Below are 16859 nucleotides of genomic sequence, written 5' to 3'. Positions count from 1 at the left end.
ACCGAAACAAGCAAAAAAGTCCTCTGAAACTTTGGTCAGTGAGGGATAGTTTCGGCGATATAAGGTACCGAAAGCGTGGAAAAAATGAACTTCAGAGGGCTGTAATTAGAAAACAAGGCAACGTAGAGAGTGCGATTTAGAACATGACACTAAGTCATACCTGCTCGATTGAAAAACGTGTGCTTCAAACTTCCACAAGATATGTGTCTGAGGGTTTCTCCAAAGGAACGTAGAGATTATTTGCCTGGTAATAGGAGATCCCTATGTTGCTTTGGGGAATCGCTCACACACATCTTCCGGAGGTTTGAAGCATACATTTTTCAATCGAGCAGGTATGACTTATAGTATCATGTTCTAAACCGCACTCTCTACGTTGCGTTGTTTGTGAATTACAGCCCTCTGAAGTTCATTTTTCCCATGCATTCGGCACCTTATATCGCCGAAACTATCCCTCACTGACCAAAGTTCCAGAGGACTTTTTTTTGGTGCTTGTTTCGGTGTAAGAATCAGCTCCCGAAGTTCATTAAAATAGTTTCTTACCACCCTGTATATATATATATATATAATATGTACAAGGGCCGTTCGGAAAGTAACCTCCGATTGGTTGGAAAAGAAACACCAAAGTAAGTAAGAAGAATTTATTATATACATCTGTAAACTACTTCTTTGCTCTAGTTTTCAACATAGTTTCCATATACATTAAAACACTTACCATATCTCTGCATTAGCTTAAAAATCCCATCAGCATAAAAATCCCCCGCCTGTGCCTAACCTCTGTGGCACAGTCCTGGAAATTTGTGGAAATTCATCGGAAAGCTCCGACATTGTGAAACTGAGATTGAACTTTTCCATCAATTTTTTGAATGAGTTCATCAGTAACTACTGATGGCCTGCCACTCCTCTCTTCGTCATGGATTTTTGTTCGTCCACTTTTAAATGAACGAACTCATTCACGAACAACTCCTTCACTCAAACACGGCACAAAGTTCCCGCCGAATATTGTTTTGCCGTAAGAAAACGTATAACAGCTCGCACCTCGCACTTGGTGGGGTTTTCTATTGCACACATTTTGAGACGCTACAAAAGTGGAACTAGTGATCAGAGAACCTTCACTCTACCGCGGCTGGATGCAGACTGATCTGCCGCGCACATTTGTGCAAAGATGGTAACGCTGCCTCCACTGCTTCACGTAGTGACGAATCGGAGTTGCTTTTCGAACGCACCTCGTATATAAATTTTCTCCCAGACGGCATTGTTTTGGTTTTAATAAAACTAGTTGTTTCCCTTCAAATCTTCGTCTCACCTACAAATTACGTGCACGCTATCGACATCTCTTGGCGTTAGGTAGGAGGCATCGCTGCTAGCATAGCAACTACTGTTAGCCTGACTGTAAACTGTTATGAGCGTGACTGACAGACTGAGGCGTGTTGCGTTTATTATACAGTTTTAAAACATTTATTATTATTATTATTATTATTATTATTATTATTATTATTATTATTTTAGATAATTCGAGGTCAGTAAGCAAGCAAGATCAGTAAGCAAAATGTCAGAAAATTATTTTAGGGTACCTTATCTTCAGGAATAACAACGAGTTTCATCAACAGGCTTATTTCTACGTTTCTCTAACATGAATGCCAGTTTTTCCAAAGGTGCAACATAAATAAGAATAATAATTGCACTTATGTGCATTCTGACAAAGGAACGATTAAAAATTCATTTGAAATAACTTTCATATTGCTCACACACATGCAACAATGAGATGTCAATCTTAAGGGCAAAACCATATCAGATATTAAATAATTTGAGAAAATTATCCAACTATTACGGCATCCTCGTTCTAAGTTTCGCACGTTCATAACTTTTTATTATTGTGTGCAATGACAGTACAGCAGAGCGATATAATTTCTATAACTGTATTTGAGTTTTTTCATCAAATATACAGGGTGATTCTTTATGTGGTTTACAACTTCAATCAGGTATAATTCTTTATTAGAACCGCATACAGACTTGGTCTGTATGTCATTATACTGTAAAACTCTTCAAATTTGACTCACGTAGTGAGCAGTTGCGAAGTTGACCACACGCAGCGCCACCGGTTAGTCGTTGAAAATGGAGACTTTCACTGGTGCGCAAAGAGCTAAGTGCGTGTTTTGGTTTGAAGAAACGAAGTCAGCAACGAGTGTACAGCGTGAGTTTCGCACACAATACGGCAAGGAACCACCCAGCAGACCAACAGTGTACAAATGGCACCAGACATTTCTTGAAGCAGGTTGTTCTGTGCGACTCACGAAGGCTCCAGGGCGCTAACCCATGACTGACGATATGGTGGAAGGAGTTAGGGAGAGGTTTGTCCACAGTCCTCGAAAATCTACGCTACGTGCATCACAGGAAACTGGTAACCCTCAGACCTCTGTTTGGCGTGTATTGCGTAGACGTTTGTCCATGAAGCCATACAGGCTGTCCTTGGTTCAAGCACTGAGTGAAGCGGTTCAACATATCCGACATGAAATCTGTGTTACCATGTTGGATCGCATTATTGGTGATGAGTCATTCTTGAGCAATGTGGTATTCAGTGTCGAATCAACTTTTCACCTTTCCGGCCGAGTCAACGCACACAATTGTCGTATTTGGGGCACGGAAAATCCACATGTGCACGTGGAGCTGGTTCGTGATAGTCCCAAAGTAAACGTATTCGTAAACGTAAACGTTTCCAGAGCAAAGTTATATGGACCATTCTTCTTTGCTGAGAGCACCATTACCGGCATCACCTATCTTGATATGCTCCAGAACTTCCTTGTTCCACAGTTAGATGAAGATGTCCACGATGGCCGCTTAAGGTGGCAACAAGATGGCGCCCCGCCACACTACCTGATAGACGTAAGGGAATTTGTTGATCAGCGTTTCTGAGATAAGCGGATAGGTTGTAATGGACCAATTGCTTGGTCGCCATGGTCTCCAGATTACACGTCAGTTTATCTTCTTTCTGTGTATCTGCGAAACATAAGGTGTACACACCTCCGCTACCTTCTAATGTTAATAAACTGGAACATCGCATCACAACAGCCATCGCGGACGTACCCCCGAAATGGCAGGAAATCGACTTTCGTTGGGATGTGTCCAGGAGGACCGCAGGTGCACCCATTGAGCCATAATGAATTTGTCACAAAAAAGTTGAAGTGTTTTGCAGTGTAATGACATATAAATTAAGTCTTATGTGGTTCCAATAAAGAATTATAACTGATTGAAGTTGTAAACCCTATAAAGAATCACCCTATATAATTTCTCTCTCCAAGGATGAACAAAAATTATTATCAATGGTACTTGCGATAAAATTAATAGATTTAAAATACTCGAGCAGTTCAAAATTTCACAACAGATTATTGGAATACATAAAAGCGTAAATCATGAAAAGGTAATTTACTTCCTCCTTGTCGTGCATTAGACCTCAAGATGAATCTGAAAAATCTCATCATCTTGGAGCTTCTTAAAGAGCGAACACTTGCCGCTACTCTAACTCACTCATTGATATTCTAAGCTGAACCTTATATTTCTGAAATACGGTATTGGGAATTTTCTGAATATTAATTAATAAAATGGTATTAACAAAGCGCTTATTTCTTGTGTATAAGTTGGTTTGTGTTTCGGTTTTACAGTGGTGTGATACGTCATTATTTATTTCCCGTAAGTTTTATTATTATTATTCAGAAAGAAAAATGCCATCATCCAGCAAATTGAATAGATAATATACATATTAAAATAAGACGAAACCAAACCAGTGGCCATCGGTTACTATTTGATAGCAAAATATTCACTATCCTCTTAGGTATTGATCAACACCAATATCATCTCTCTATGACTTACGGTTCCCGAGATATGTTTCCTTAAATCTCCCGAAATCGGAACTTTTTTTTGGCTAATATCTCAGGAACGATAAGAGTGACGCGAAAAATTCCATCACATCTTTAGATAGTTTTTGATGCTTTATCGAATGGAGGGTTCAAAATTGAAAAATTCCCGAATAACAACACGCACACACACACAGACATAGAGAATTCAGTAACGAACTTTCTTTTCTTTTCTTTCTTTCTTTCTTTCTTTCTTTTCTTTTTTCTTTTTTTTAAAGTTCGTTGATAGTGCCAGAACAAATATGGAAACTCAGGAGCAATAATTTAAGCTTAGAAAAATGAGAAGATGAGATGCCATTGGTTTACGTAAAGCAGTCTGAAATCGAAGAAGTATGTATTGATTGTAAAAAGACTGTTGATTGAGTGAACTGGGGTAACTTAGTAGATGCGCTGAAGAAAGCTGAAATAAAATGAAAGATAATAGTCAATCACAAAACGTGTTACCGTTTCGAGTAAAAGTAAGAAAAAAATGAGCTTTATCAGTTCATTTTCTCCAATTATTGTATTCTAGAAATAGGATTTCATTTTTAGATTCGTATTCACGAGATAACTTATTGATGAAGTGGGCTTCTAAGAAGCAAGTGTAATTTCTGGTTAATGACAAAAAAGCTTAAGACTCTTTAACTGTTTGGTACATTTACAAGCAAAGGCAAAACCTCGTAATCATGAAGCCATCCACAGTAAGAACTGGATATGCAACAATACAGTATTATTAGTTTGACGAAAAAGAGTCCAAGGGTAAAACATATAACGATCGATAAATTTCATAGAGCTGAACAGACTAATATGTAGAGTGGAAATCCTAGTGAGTAGTTTTCGAGAAAAATGATGAAAATGTTCCTTTTTTTATATAAATCTTTATATGTGTGCTATACGATAATCATATTACCTATTAAGATAAAGCTGCATCTGAGATGTAGGCCTACCCTAATCAAGCTTCTTATTATGACACTAGCCGGACGACAGTACACAGTATGTTTAATGAGATAACTATGATAATACCCAAAGATACGACATATACCAGTCTATAAATCACATAGAGAGAACAAAATAACGTGCTTAAAGGTAGAATTCTTATGTGTAGTTTTCGAGAAAATAGAGATAAACTAATTTTTATGGCGTTAAAAAGTATGCCATTGGTTGCCATCCTGATGCAGTTGATAATTTGTGTATTGTAAATAAATATGAACCTTTTACTAGCAAATCATATCTATTGTTTGATTTCTCCACATTACTATTTTTAATATCTGTAACATACATTGATTTTCCGGAGTTCGATTTCCGGTAGGAGTACAGTAAAATTCAAACGTATTACAGTAGCTTGGATTCCACGTTAAACTGCAGGTCAGTGTTTCATAATTATAACCTCAGTGTAAAAATAAATAAATAAAATAAATAAAAAGGATTTCAAACAAATCCCAATAACGAGCATTCATTTTTAACATAATTATAAGGTACGAATTCATTAAAATCAACACACATTGCACCTCCTACTACATACTTCTCGGTCTTTCTCAAATGAAAAGCCTTTTTTTATTATTTGTTATTTATTATTTTATTTTGTTATTTTATGTTTATTTTTGTAATACTTTATGCATATACTATAAATATACTATATAGTATATATTATATAGTATATAATATACTGTATAGTATATAGTGTACTACAGTTTGTATACTATATATTTATAGTATATAAATAAGTATACTATATATTTATTTATAGCCTAGTATTTTTTGCGTATACTATAAATAACCATTTTAAGACCTATAACGGATTCGTTACCTTATTCACATCTCCCTCTAATTAAGCGATCACTTCATCTTTTTTTTTAATTAATTCTCCCATTATATTTTTAATTTCTTGTTTCATCTTCGTAAATACTTCTTTGTTCTTCTGTCTGCTTACTTTACAATGTAGTTACTTGATCATGTCCGTTGAAAAATTTATTTGAAATGATAGTTGGAGGATTTGTCCAAAAGGATAGTTGGTGGATTTGTCCATTTTCGCGTTTATGGGATTTGCTCACTGGGGTACTTGTCCAAAATGAAGATTGTTTTTTCTTTAACTTGCAATTGGTTCGTTTGCTCTACATCCGTCTTATTCAGGTTGATAGGAGATACAAAAAAAAAAAAAAAAAAAAAGAAGAAAAAAAAAAGAAAAAAAGAAAGTATTATACGCAGTGCACACCAGAGTACGTGCGACTTCGTTCTAATTTTTGAGAACAAGCAAATATAGGGAATTAACCGTCTATTTCTCAACAAACTCGTTCTCTTTATTGATACATAGTTGCCATCGCTCCGTCCATTTTATGTAGCTTGTAGGATAGTTATCTTTGAGAGATATGTTTCAGAAATTGGTAAATAGCACTTTCCACGGATGATCTACTGCAAAATGGCGTCCACACAGAAAATCCTTGGGTTTGGGAACAACCAGAGGTCACTATGATATGATATGATATGATGAATAGGATGGGTGTGGTAGAAGTTCAATACTGTGGTCAGCCAAGAATGAGGTCACACATCGTTAACACAGTGTGAGGTGCATTGTTCATGTGGAGGATAACATTTCTTTTTTTTTATTTGTGGTTGTTTCTCAAGCAATTTTGGCAAAAATTCTGTATCTAAAAGTGTACGAAAACACTCGCCTTTTCGTATAACCTTGTATAATTGTATAACCTTTCGGAATAGAGTGAGGCAGTATCAGTCCTTGGTAATCCCAGAAGGTATCGTACAGCACATTCTCCTTGGATGCCACCCAACGAAATTGAGGGGGGATATGTGTGTTTGCACTGCATTTACTGCCTTTTTGTTTCTGGGTTGAATAATGGAATTTGTGATTCATTCCTTGGCACAAGACTTGGCACAAGAAATTTTAACATTTGTTATAAGACAAACTAATTGTTATTTTCTAAAATTTAAGTATATTTAAATTTATTACCAATGGGACACAATAAAGTGAAATGTATAGTTATTTAGCGAAAGACAACATTAATCATGTACGTGAATGCTGTATAGTGTATATTTTTAGTGGTGTGAGTCAGTTTTGTAACTGATAGTAAGTTGAGTAGAATACTAAATGTATTAAAGCACCTTAAAGTGTTTGTAGTCACATCTGAAATTAAAATGAATTCAATCCTAATGATGCATATGGGATGGAAAATTCTCATTGCCTATATGCTTGACTATTACTTATTGTTTGTGCATTCATGGTTGAATAAATTGTATTAAATAAAACTAAATTTACTGCATGATACGCTGGTTTATCACTGGGTTTTATTCTTTTGTTTGACGTAACACACGTAAAAAAGCATTTACGTGGTAAGTATCCACATAGAATAATGGAATTCATATCTAAGAATTTTTAAGTACCTTTTAATATGTAAGCATTCATAAACGACAAATTGAAACTACAGATTATATGATATTACGTTTAAATTTATAGGATAACAATAAAAAAAAAAAGAAATGCAATCCTTTTTAAAATTATATTTTTTGATATTTATCTAACTAGAACGTCATGCTTAGGTAACCATTACCAATGCTTGTACACGTGAGTGTGTGCACTCATTTGATGTTCTTTTCATATAGAAGTGTCTTTATACAAATGTTTAGTAGTGTGAATAAGGAAGAAAATGATCTTGAATTTAGTAATAGATCATAGTACAATTCTGCAAAAGGAACAAAATGGGAAGACAGTATCGCAGCGTGCTATGTCAGTGTAGTGAGATGCTAATCAACCAGTGAGAAGCTCCAATTCAATCGGAATGTTCTTAATATTTTGGGTGGCTTAGGGGGAAAGTGTGAATATTACTGAAGAAATTAATTCCATTGCTTCAGAGTGTGATAAACACGAGATTGAAGTTTGTGATATCTGTGGTGATGTTGAAAATTGCATCTTTCGTTCAAATTGTTGGTTGGACGACATCCATAACATCGTTTTGTGTGTGATTTTATAAAGTTAATACCATAACCTTATGTGGATGGTGGCCATTGGAGGTAGCTATGCACTTCTAATACCAGCCGTGATGATTAATATTCATGAGAACAGCATATGAAAATACACAAGTTCAAAAACCTCTGCCACATCAGAAATTAAACATGACGGTGAATTAAATCAAATTTACAATGGTACATTATAAAGCCTCTCAGCAGTTATGTTATTTAAGAACATAATCTGTTAAATTCGAAAACACGATGACACTATATTCTTTTATTAAATACATAGACAATCATATCATGATTCAAATAACTGTATTGAATTACATTTTTTTTTTTTTATGGGAGTTTATAAGTTATAGTATTTGGGAGTTTGAAGCAGGAAGTGAATGAAGCTAGTATATTCCTGTGATATATGCGCATAATTTCATGCACCAAATTCTTTGCCATACAATGGTCATATGTTCGTAATGTGGTGTTATAATGCAGATAGAGCATTAGCAATGTTTTTCTGAAACTGCAATAACAACATTTGTTACTTCAAGAAACAGTTGATTTTGTATACTAGTGATAGTGAAACAGAGCAGTACGTAACGGAATACTATGATTGTAGAAAACAGGATTGGTAGATAGCAGCTGTTTATTACTGAACGATTTCACAGTTTATTTTCCTTTCTTGAGGATGTGACGTACCATTGTTTATGCATTTATGTACGAAGGTGCGTGTTAACAGTGTGTTTATGCGTTTTTAGTATATATTCGTATGCAAACATTATTTTTTTTAAAAAAAAATATGCCAAATGGAAGTCACCGGTGGCCCTGTGGTATCCTTTCTTTGCTTTGTGTATCGCATGTGTGTCTTAAAAAAACTTAAAAGTATTGCAATGCACCAGAAGAACAAAGTGTCTGAAGTTCCAGATGCTGAAGTTGAAACAGTAGTCCCAGATATTGAAGTTGAAACAGTAGTCCCAGATGTTAAAGTTGAAACAGTAGTCCCAGATGTTAAAGTTGAAACAGTAGTCCCAGATGTTAAAGTTGAAACAGTAGTGCAACAGCAACCTCAAGCTGAAATAATCAGGTAAATTTATCATTATTCATTCATTGAATATTTAGAGTATGTTCTACTTCTGTTACTGTTAAATATTATTAGATCTATTATTATCATTATTAAACCTACTACTATTATTAAAACAATTTCTTTGTCGTGTCACTCTTTTAACTATTGTTGTAGGGGGCAACAAGTATGTCCTTTCGTTATGCTATCTGGCTTACGTGTATAATTTTCTTTAAGAAAATACTCCGTTTGTTGATAAATTTTCATAGTTATTCGTGCCTACAGTTGCATATTTTAGCTATAGATAGTAACGCGAACTTTTGCGCGTTTCAAATTTTCTTGTTAAGTTGAATCTGATAATACATGAGTTGCGGTAATGCTATTAAAATCGTCCCCATTAAGAAAAACCTATTTTGATGATATATCTATAGAATCTGCAATAGAAGAAAACTTTTCGCGAAATCGTTTTACAGAGCGTTCAAACGAATACTAGAAAAATCACATAAAATTTTATGTTACAAACAACGAAAATAATACATTGATGGAAGATCATTCTTAAATAAAATTCATATATATATATATATATATATATATATATATATATATATATATATATATATATATATATATGTATACACTTTTAAGGTTTTAGGCTGGAGTTGATTAGAGGAGTATGCATAGCATTCTAAACGATGAGAATGCCAAAATTGCTCTAATATATATTTGTGTTTGCGAAATGTAACAGAGAAGTATCAACAAGCTATAAAAATGTAGACTTCTATAAAGCAAGTGATAGAAGAACATATTTTTTCGAAATATCACTTGTAACGAGTTTTAACGAGGATTTAAAATGCTTATATCACATACACAAACATGAGAATGAACTCATGTAATAAAGAAAGAACGATACGAGGATTGCATGTAATAAAATGAAGACATTAATGAGATAACATGTGTATATTTAACGTAAGACTTGCAGATGGAGGTAGTTTCGAAATCAGATGACCAATCATAGAACGCACAAGAAGCTCCTAAAGGTTAATACGCACAGAAAATCAGAGTTTAGTGCACACATATCAATAGATAGGTCGCATTTTTAGGAACAGTTTATTTGCTATATCTTTATGTATGTGGATAGGTAAATCATAACTTATAAATTGTGTTTTGCCGATGCCAAAGGTTGACAAATTCTAATCTGATTATAGCGTATGACTCTTTGAAATGAATGGAAAGTATCGCAGAGAGGTATGTACGAGTGTGTAAGCAAATATATATTTTCTTAAGTTTGTCGTAAGTAAAATTATTATTATTATTATTATTTTATTAATTGCGCTCAAAATATCTTAATTCAGCGTTGATTGAATTGCATAATACATTTCGAACAAATTCGAGTAAGATATATCAGTACAAATACCCTTTTCAAATACGGTAGAGTAAACCTGACTGCACTCGATGCGCGTTTGTGGGAGCGAATGGTTCTCATCAATGTCTGTGTTTTACTGAGCCCCGTATAAACCTGAGTGTGTTTGCACTCCGAGGAATGCTCGGGTGTAATATCAAGATGATGTACATTTTCATGATCTTAAAAACAATAGGTAGTTATAACGTTTATGTATTTTTTCTCCAAAGGACAAATTGTAATTGGTATATTGTTAATTTCTAAGGAGTACCGATCTCGTATCATGTGGTATTCATAATTTTCCTGCGTGCATTCCGATCACCTAACCAACGGGAAACCAAGAGCAAAATCACAATATTTTTATATAATATGTCTACAGTTTAAAAGAAAATGATATCATCCTGAACATTGTCAATACGCTCCTATCTTTTGACAAGTGGTGTATTCTTTGCCCCTGACTGAAAACCCTCTCATCAGCTGCCTTCGCAGTCTTAATGTAGCAATTATGCATTCTAACACCGTCCTCCACCAATCTCTTTGGTCTCCTCCTTTTCTCTCTACGATATTTCTTTTGGTATGTTCCTCAAGATACAGTATGTTCCTCGATAGTGTCTCGATCAGTTTATCTTTCTCTTTTTAATTATATCTTAATATTCCTGGCCTTCCCTTGCTATTCCTGGCATTTTCTCATTGGTTTTTCGTTCAATTTTTAAAAATCTTCCTCCCACCTAATTTTAAAAGCTTCTATTCACTTTTTGTCGCTTTTGCATAGTATCCATGTTTCTTCTTCGTTGATCACAATACCCCACACGAAATATTCGATTTAAGTTTTTTTCCTTAATTCTTTATTCAAATTAACATTTTCCTAATTGCTTCTCCTGTCATTTCTACCTTTATTTTTATGGGACCTTTGCATTTCATTTATTTATTTATTTGTTTGTTTGTTGAAGTTAGCGTCCTTTTTCAGCGCCGAAACTATATGAGATGTGGACCTGCTTTTTAAGATGGAATACGAAGTAAGACGTTCAGGTTTTCATGCTCTCCCACTAAGAATCGATGTATTTGTGTTTCTAACGCTTGTTTTTATCCCACGTTCTTCGCAGCTTTTCGTCCATCGAGTTTTTAAAACGTCATGTTAATTTTCCGTTCTGATTCTGAAGCAAGAGCCATTTGTCATCGACGAATCATATAATCTTGTTTTATTTACTGCAGACTTCTGTCTTCCCTAGGCAGACTTTTGTTCACTATCTTTTCTAGGTATATTTTAAATGATGTTGGTAAATGCAACACTTCAGTCGAACTCTTCGTCTAATTACACTTTTCTTTGTTAATTACTTCCCTAATTCTTGCTTACTTCTTAAATTCGTATTAAAGTTACCGTGAATCTTTAATCATGATAATCTTTCTTTGGAATTCCCATGAACTTCTATGAATTCACTTGGTCTCTTTTTTAAATTAGATAAAGCCTACACATACACACCTCTTTGCCTTTTTTTCATAAATCTTTTACTGATTACTCTTAATAAGCCAAAAACACCCTCTGTCCATGTTCCCTTAAACGTAAATTGTTCTCCTAAGCTTTTCTTTCAGAGTGAGTTTTTCCGTTACAAATCGTTTAAGTTTAAAAATAAAAGTCAGTGTTTTATTATTGTACTAGTGTTTTTTTTTCCTGATCTGCCTATGAGTTTTAGATTTTTTAACGCGTGTATGCGATATTCTGATGCCTAAATAAAGTTTCTATTACAGCGTACAGGCAAGTGGAATGTATGCGTTCATAATTCCATCAGAAAAGTCAGTTGTATTGTTATGAGGAGCCACATTTGTCTAGCAAAGACCAGTGGTAGCTCGTGAAGGAAGTCACATTGGTAAAAACTATAATTTTATTGCTAGAAACTAAGGGAAGAAAACTTACACAATGTCCTAATCATTGTTTACAAGAGTTGTGATATTAGGTAAGTTTTCTTCCCTTAGGTTGTAGCGATATAATTGTAATTTTTATTGATCTGACTTCCCTCTAGAGGCGCCGTTTGCAAAGACTTATCTCCAGTGATAACTAACCACAATTCAGTAATTGTCAAAGTGTAATTCGTTTTCTTGTGATCATTATGTAGTGTGTGCAATGTAGAAATAATGCGGTTATGCTATGAGTTATCTATGATCTACATAGAACGGGACGTACGCAAGAGGTGTCATAGCAATAACCAAAACTTTCTTAATAATCAAGACATCGATAAGTTTGCACACCAATAAATTCGTCATTAATCATTTCGGTTGAAATAAAAGAATAGGATCTGTGGGGAATGTTTTTAATGTGTGTAGTTTTGATCAGTAGCGTCTATTTGAAACTTCCCAAGCACTGACTCATGACTAGGAATTGACAGATATGAAACAGGTACATACCTTTTCTTATTGATGTAGTCTAGAATAAACAATATGATCCACACTAGTAACTAGGTGTTCATCCTGATAGGTCTTCGAAGCTACTACTCCTGACTTTGGAAGAGCCTAGTAGTTTTGTTACTCGACTCGAGACGAGGTTATGGAACTTCCTGTACTCGTGGTAAAATACGTGAAGACGTAAACCTCTGAAATTCACTTCTGTCATCATATTTGTCAATGCATGGATCTTACGTGTTGAATTGTGAAAGCTAGCTGACTTCAGTGCTTGGCAACGATTTCAAAGACGGAATTACATAGCAGTTTTACAGATAAAGAATTCATTAATTAAACACAATTTGATTTTGAAATATCCATCATTTCCTTTCGCTGTTCGTTGAATGTCCTTTGAAGAATATTGAACTGAAAGTACAATCACGGACAAAGTTTAACGATGATATCGATGAGCGTCCGTGACAATAATATTATTCGCATTTGGAAATGATCTAATTTTGATAACCGATGTTGTTGGGCGGAATATAATGCTGTAAACAGTAGATATTATAAAAAAATGAATCATGAGTCTTGCAATATTCTGGTACACAACATACCTGTATTTCTTACATGACAATGAAAGTAGATTAACAATCAAAGTATAGCACGTGGTTTTGGAGTATCTGTACTAAATACAGGTATGTTTTCGATACTACATCTTGTCCTTAGAGGCGAAGAAGGGAGTCACTGATGTTTCCACCTCCTGCTGGTTGGTGAAGCATCGTGATTTCAGAAAGTACGCCATAGACTGAAACAGATAGTAATCCGAAGGAAGAAAGCTAGTACTATATGCCAGATGTGCCATCAAGTTTCTGATTTTTTTTTTTTTTTCGTTTTTCAAGCCAAGTATAGTTTTGTATTATCCAGTTGCAACAGGGCGCGTTTTCGGTTCACTAATACAGGATGTTTTTGAGCATAGTTTAGTATACATCCACTCCAACTGTTCGGAATAAAGGTCGGCATTGAAGGTAAGACCGTTGTGAACAAACTCGTAGTTCTAACACACGCAGAGCGTGATTTTGTGCTCGAAACTGCTCTATTTGACGACAGCCTTTGGAAATTGGCCCTTGCTTAACTACTGTTTTTGCACATTGGGATTTTGGTGAAACATCCACTTTTCGTCACATGTAACAACCTGTTTCAAGAAACGCACATCGCTCGAATTTTGTGCAGCAGTTGTCGACATATCTTCTTTACTCTGGCCCTAAGTTACGGTCAACTTATGTGATGGCAGCTTTTGATGATTTTCGCAAGTTCGTGAAGGTGACACGCTACAATGGACTGAAACATGCCGAGTTGGTTTGATAATCGTCATGTGCTGCTAGATGAATTTTCCTCAATAGCGTGTCGTATGATCTCGGTGTCTGTTACCTTGTAGCGGCCGGACCTTACCTGATCGACATTTTTACAGTTGCACGAAATTTCTGGAATCAACGAGTTGCTGTGCTGTGGTTCGCAGCACCTTCCTCCCCTCCCTCTTTCGCATGACAAATGTTTTGGGTTGTTGCCGTAGCATTATGCCCGAACTCGTATGGTAACAGTTTACACAGCAGACGTTGTTGAGCACTCATCGTCATTGACACCAAAAACTGACTGAAGATACTGTCAGAGTGTCTGTGTTAAATAGTCCGTTTGCCACATTAGATCTTGGGCCAGTTTGACCTTCTACTTACGGTTGATCACGACATATACACGGACACTGGTACACGATTGTGCTCTAGAAGAGCGTCCTAGTGGTAGTAGGCCTACTTGTAAATTTAAGACTTATCCTTTCAAATGTTGTTTATATCATTGTAGTCTAATACGTCGTATATTTAAGGAAATATAGACTTACGAAGTTGAATATATCGTTCTGAATTACCATAAATACGATACGTACATCATTACGTAACATTTAGAAGTATTGAGTGGAAATTGACTTTTGTGTGACTGCTAAATGGTTACCAAGCAAGATCTGCATCTCACTGCTGTGCAGTTTGCAAATAGAAATAGATTTTCAAGAAATATTAGCAAGTTATCTTTGTATGTTTGAAGTTAACCATTTCAATTTACGTAATTTATAATTCGTAAAGCAAACACCAATTAGAAAAGCTTACTTACGATTTTTAGAGAAGTATAAAAAGTTAGCTATTTGAGTTCAAGAGCCACACGGTATGTGGATTTCGATATATTCTTTCTATGGGAGAATACAACAGTTTAGTATTTAGCTTATGAGAAATAATTTATTTGTATATTTTAGGAACATATTTGATTTAATAATAGTTGATCTAGACACACTCATAGCCAGGGGTTGGTCAGTTGGCACTAGTCCCGATCAAACTGAGAGCCTGACCTGTTAACTTCAATTTGTAGAATTACCCATTTTCGATAACTTGAATGGTTCTGAAAATGTACCCATGTAGTATTGAGAGCACGCCCGGAAACGAAAACTTGAAGTCTGGCTACGACCTGGATCTAGGGTACAAGTAAATAGTATTCTGTAAAAGAAATGATATGTTTCATTTTACTATTGTCGTTGAAATTTTGTAAGAAGCAAATATTAAAAGAGAAGTTTGTCACACTCTGCATTCTACCAAATTAGAAAATACCAATGTTATCGGTTTAACATAAAGGTGTATTCTTTTTAGTGCTTCTACGTCAGATTAATACTTTTCTTTTTTCAGATATACAAGTTAAACAAATTGTAATTCAATGTTACTAACAACACTACAATATCACAAGCATTCACATTTTGGTAGGGCTATACAGCAGTAATAAGCATGTGAGATAGACAGGGCAGTAGACATCCAAAGTAACTTAGTGTCGGATACTAGGTCGTAATATGACGCATTTCGAATAAATAGGAAGAAAGTGACAAGGGATTGAAACTGTTGACTTTTTTTTTTTTTTTTTGAAAGAGTATTTCGAGAAAGTGATTAGTTAAGTATCATATTTACGGACTTCCCAATAGATGAAAAAAAAAATCATAATGTCTCTTACAGAAATTTGATATGTCACCATTCTGGAGATACGAAAACCATGGGAATACTAGGATGTATTTGTGAGAAATGTTTAAAATGACAATTGCTTTTCTTTGCATCTATAATATTATAGCAATAAGCAAATAAATTAATTGAACAAAACGATATTCTTCAAATTGCCAACTAGGTATTTTAATTTGCCAACTTGTCAAGAACTAGTAACTTTGGGGGGAGGCTCCCCCTTAACCCCCTTAACGACGCCCCTGATGATTCAATCTGTTTATAATCCTTTTTTCATGTTCATTTTCTATCGTGAGCTTCCTCGTGGCGTGGTTAGCGTACGCGTCTTTGGCATGGAAGACTCGGGTTCGATTCTCGACAGAAGCTCATGTGGTTCGGATTCCACGTTAAGCTGTAAGTCCATGTCTCATATAGCCTCGCTGCTAAAAGGGACGCTAAACTGAAAACCAAATCAAATATTTTCCATCGTAATCTGAAATTAGTGTTCAACCTAGTTCCAGTCTGAAAACTTTACCTTCTGTTTGAAATGTAAATCTATACCATTGCTTATAGGATTGAATGCAGTAAAATAACTTATGATTAAAATATGTCTTTTCCTAAAGAAATGACTTTTCATACATCAAGGTTCGATATAACTATCTTCCGAATTATATGGGAAAATATCATATCCTGAGAGGAATTTGAGACCTTATGAAATTTTTTACAAAATATCAAAATATGATGCCCAACATGCTTCTTTGGGTAATCAAAATAGAGAGTCTAACTGGAAAGAAAATAAAATATTTTGAACTCCAGTACAAATTTTATGGTGCTTAATGAGTGATAGTGGGACATTGGGTTTCCTTTCCGCTTTGTGCAACCTGTGATTGCCGTCATTCTCGTGTAATAATAATAGCTCCACTATATAACATAAACGTTAGCAACAAAACGTATTTTGAAGGAATTAATTTTAATACAGTAGTTTCTTCAAAATTGGTATTCGAGACGAGACTGATACTTTCGAATGGCCGTTTAGGAATGTCCGTTTCAGTCTCCGGGTCTCGTTCGTCTTATGAATGTCCACTTCGGTCTCTGTATCATCTCTCATGATACGAGACTTATGCAGAGAAATCGAACAGGGTGCCTGGTCCATGCGTGCGCTGTAGACT

At 35.1% G+C, this 16859-nt stretch overlaps 1 protein-coding gene across 9 annotated transcripts in view; it reads left to right on the top strand.

Moving 5' to 3' along the window:
• ATP7 (copper-transporting ATPase 1) overlaps positions 1-16859 on the top strand; it is a 361543-nt gene that overhangs the window by 126762 nt on the left and 217922 nt on the right. The window lies entirely within an intron of this gene.

This window comes from Thermobia domestica, chromosome 10, assembly GCF_964235325.1.
Source record: "Thermobia domestica chromosome 10, izTheDome1.hap1.1, whole genome shotgun sequence".
NCBI lineage: Eukaryota > Metazoa > Arthropoda > Insecta > Zygentoma > Lepismatidae > Thermobia > Thermobia domestica.
The sequence above is the reverse complement of the archived record's forward strand: the minus strand, read 5'-3'. Positions and strand labels throughout refer to the sequence as shown.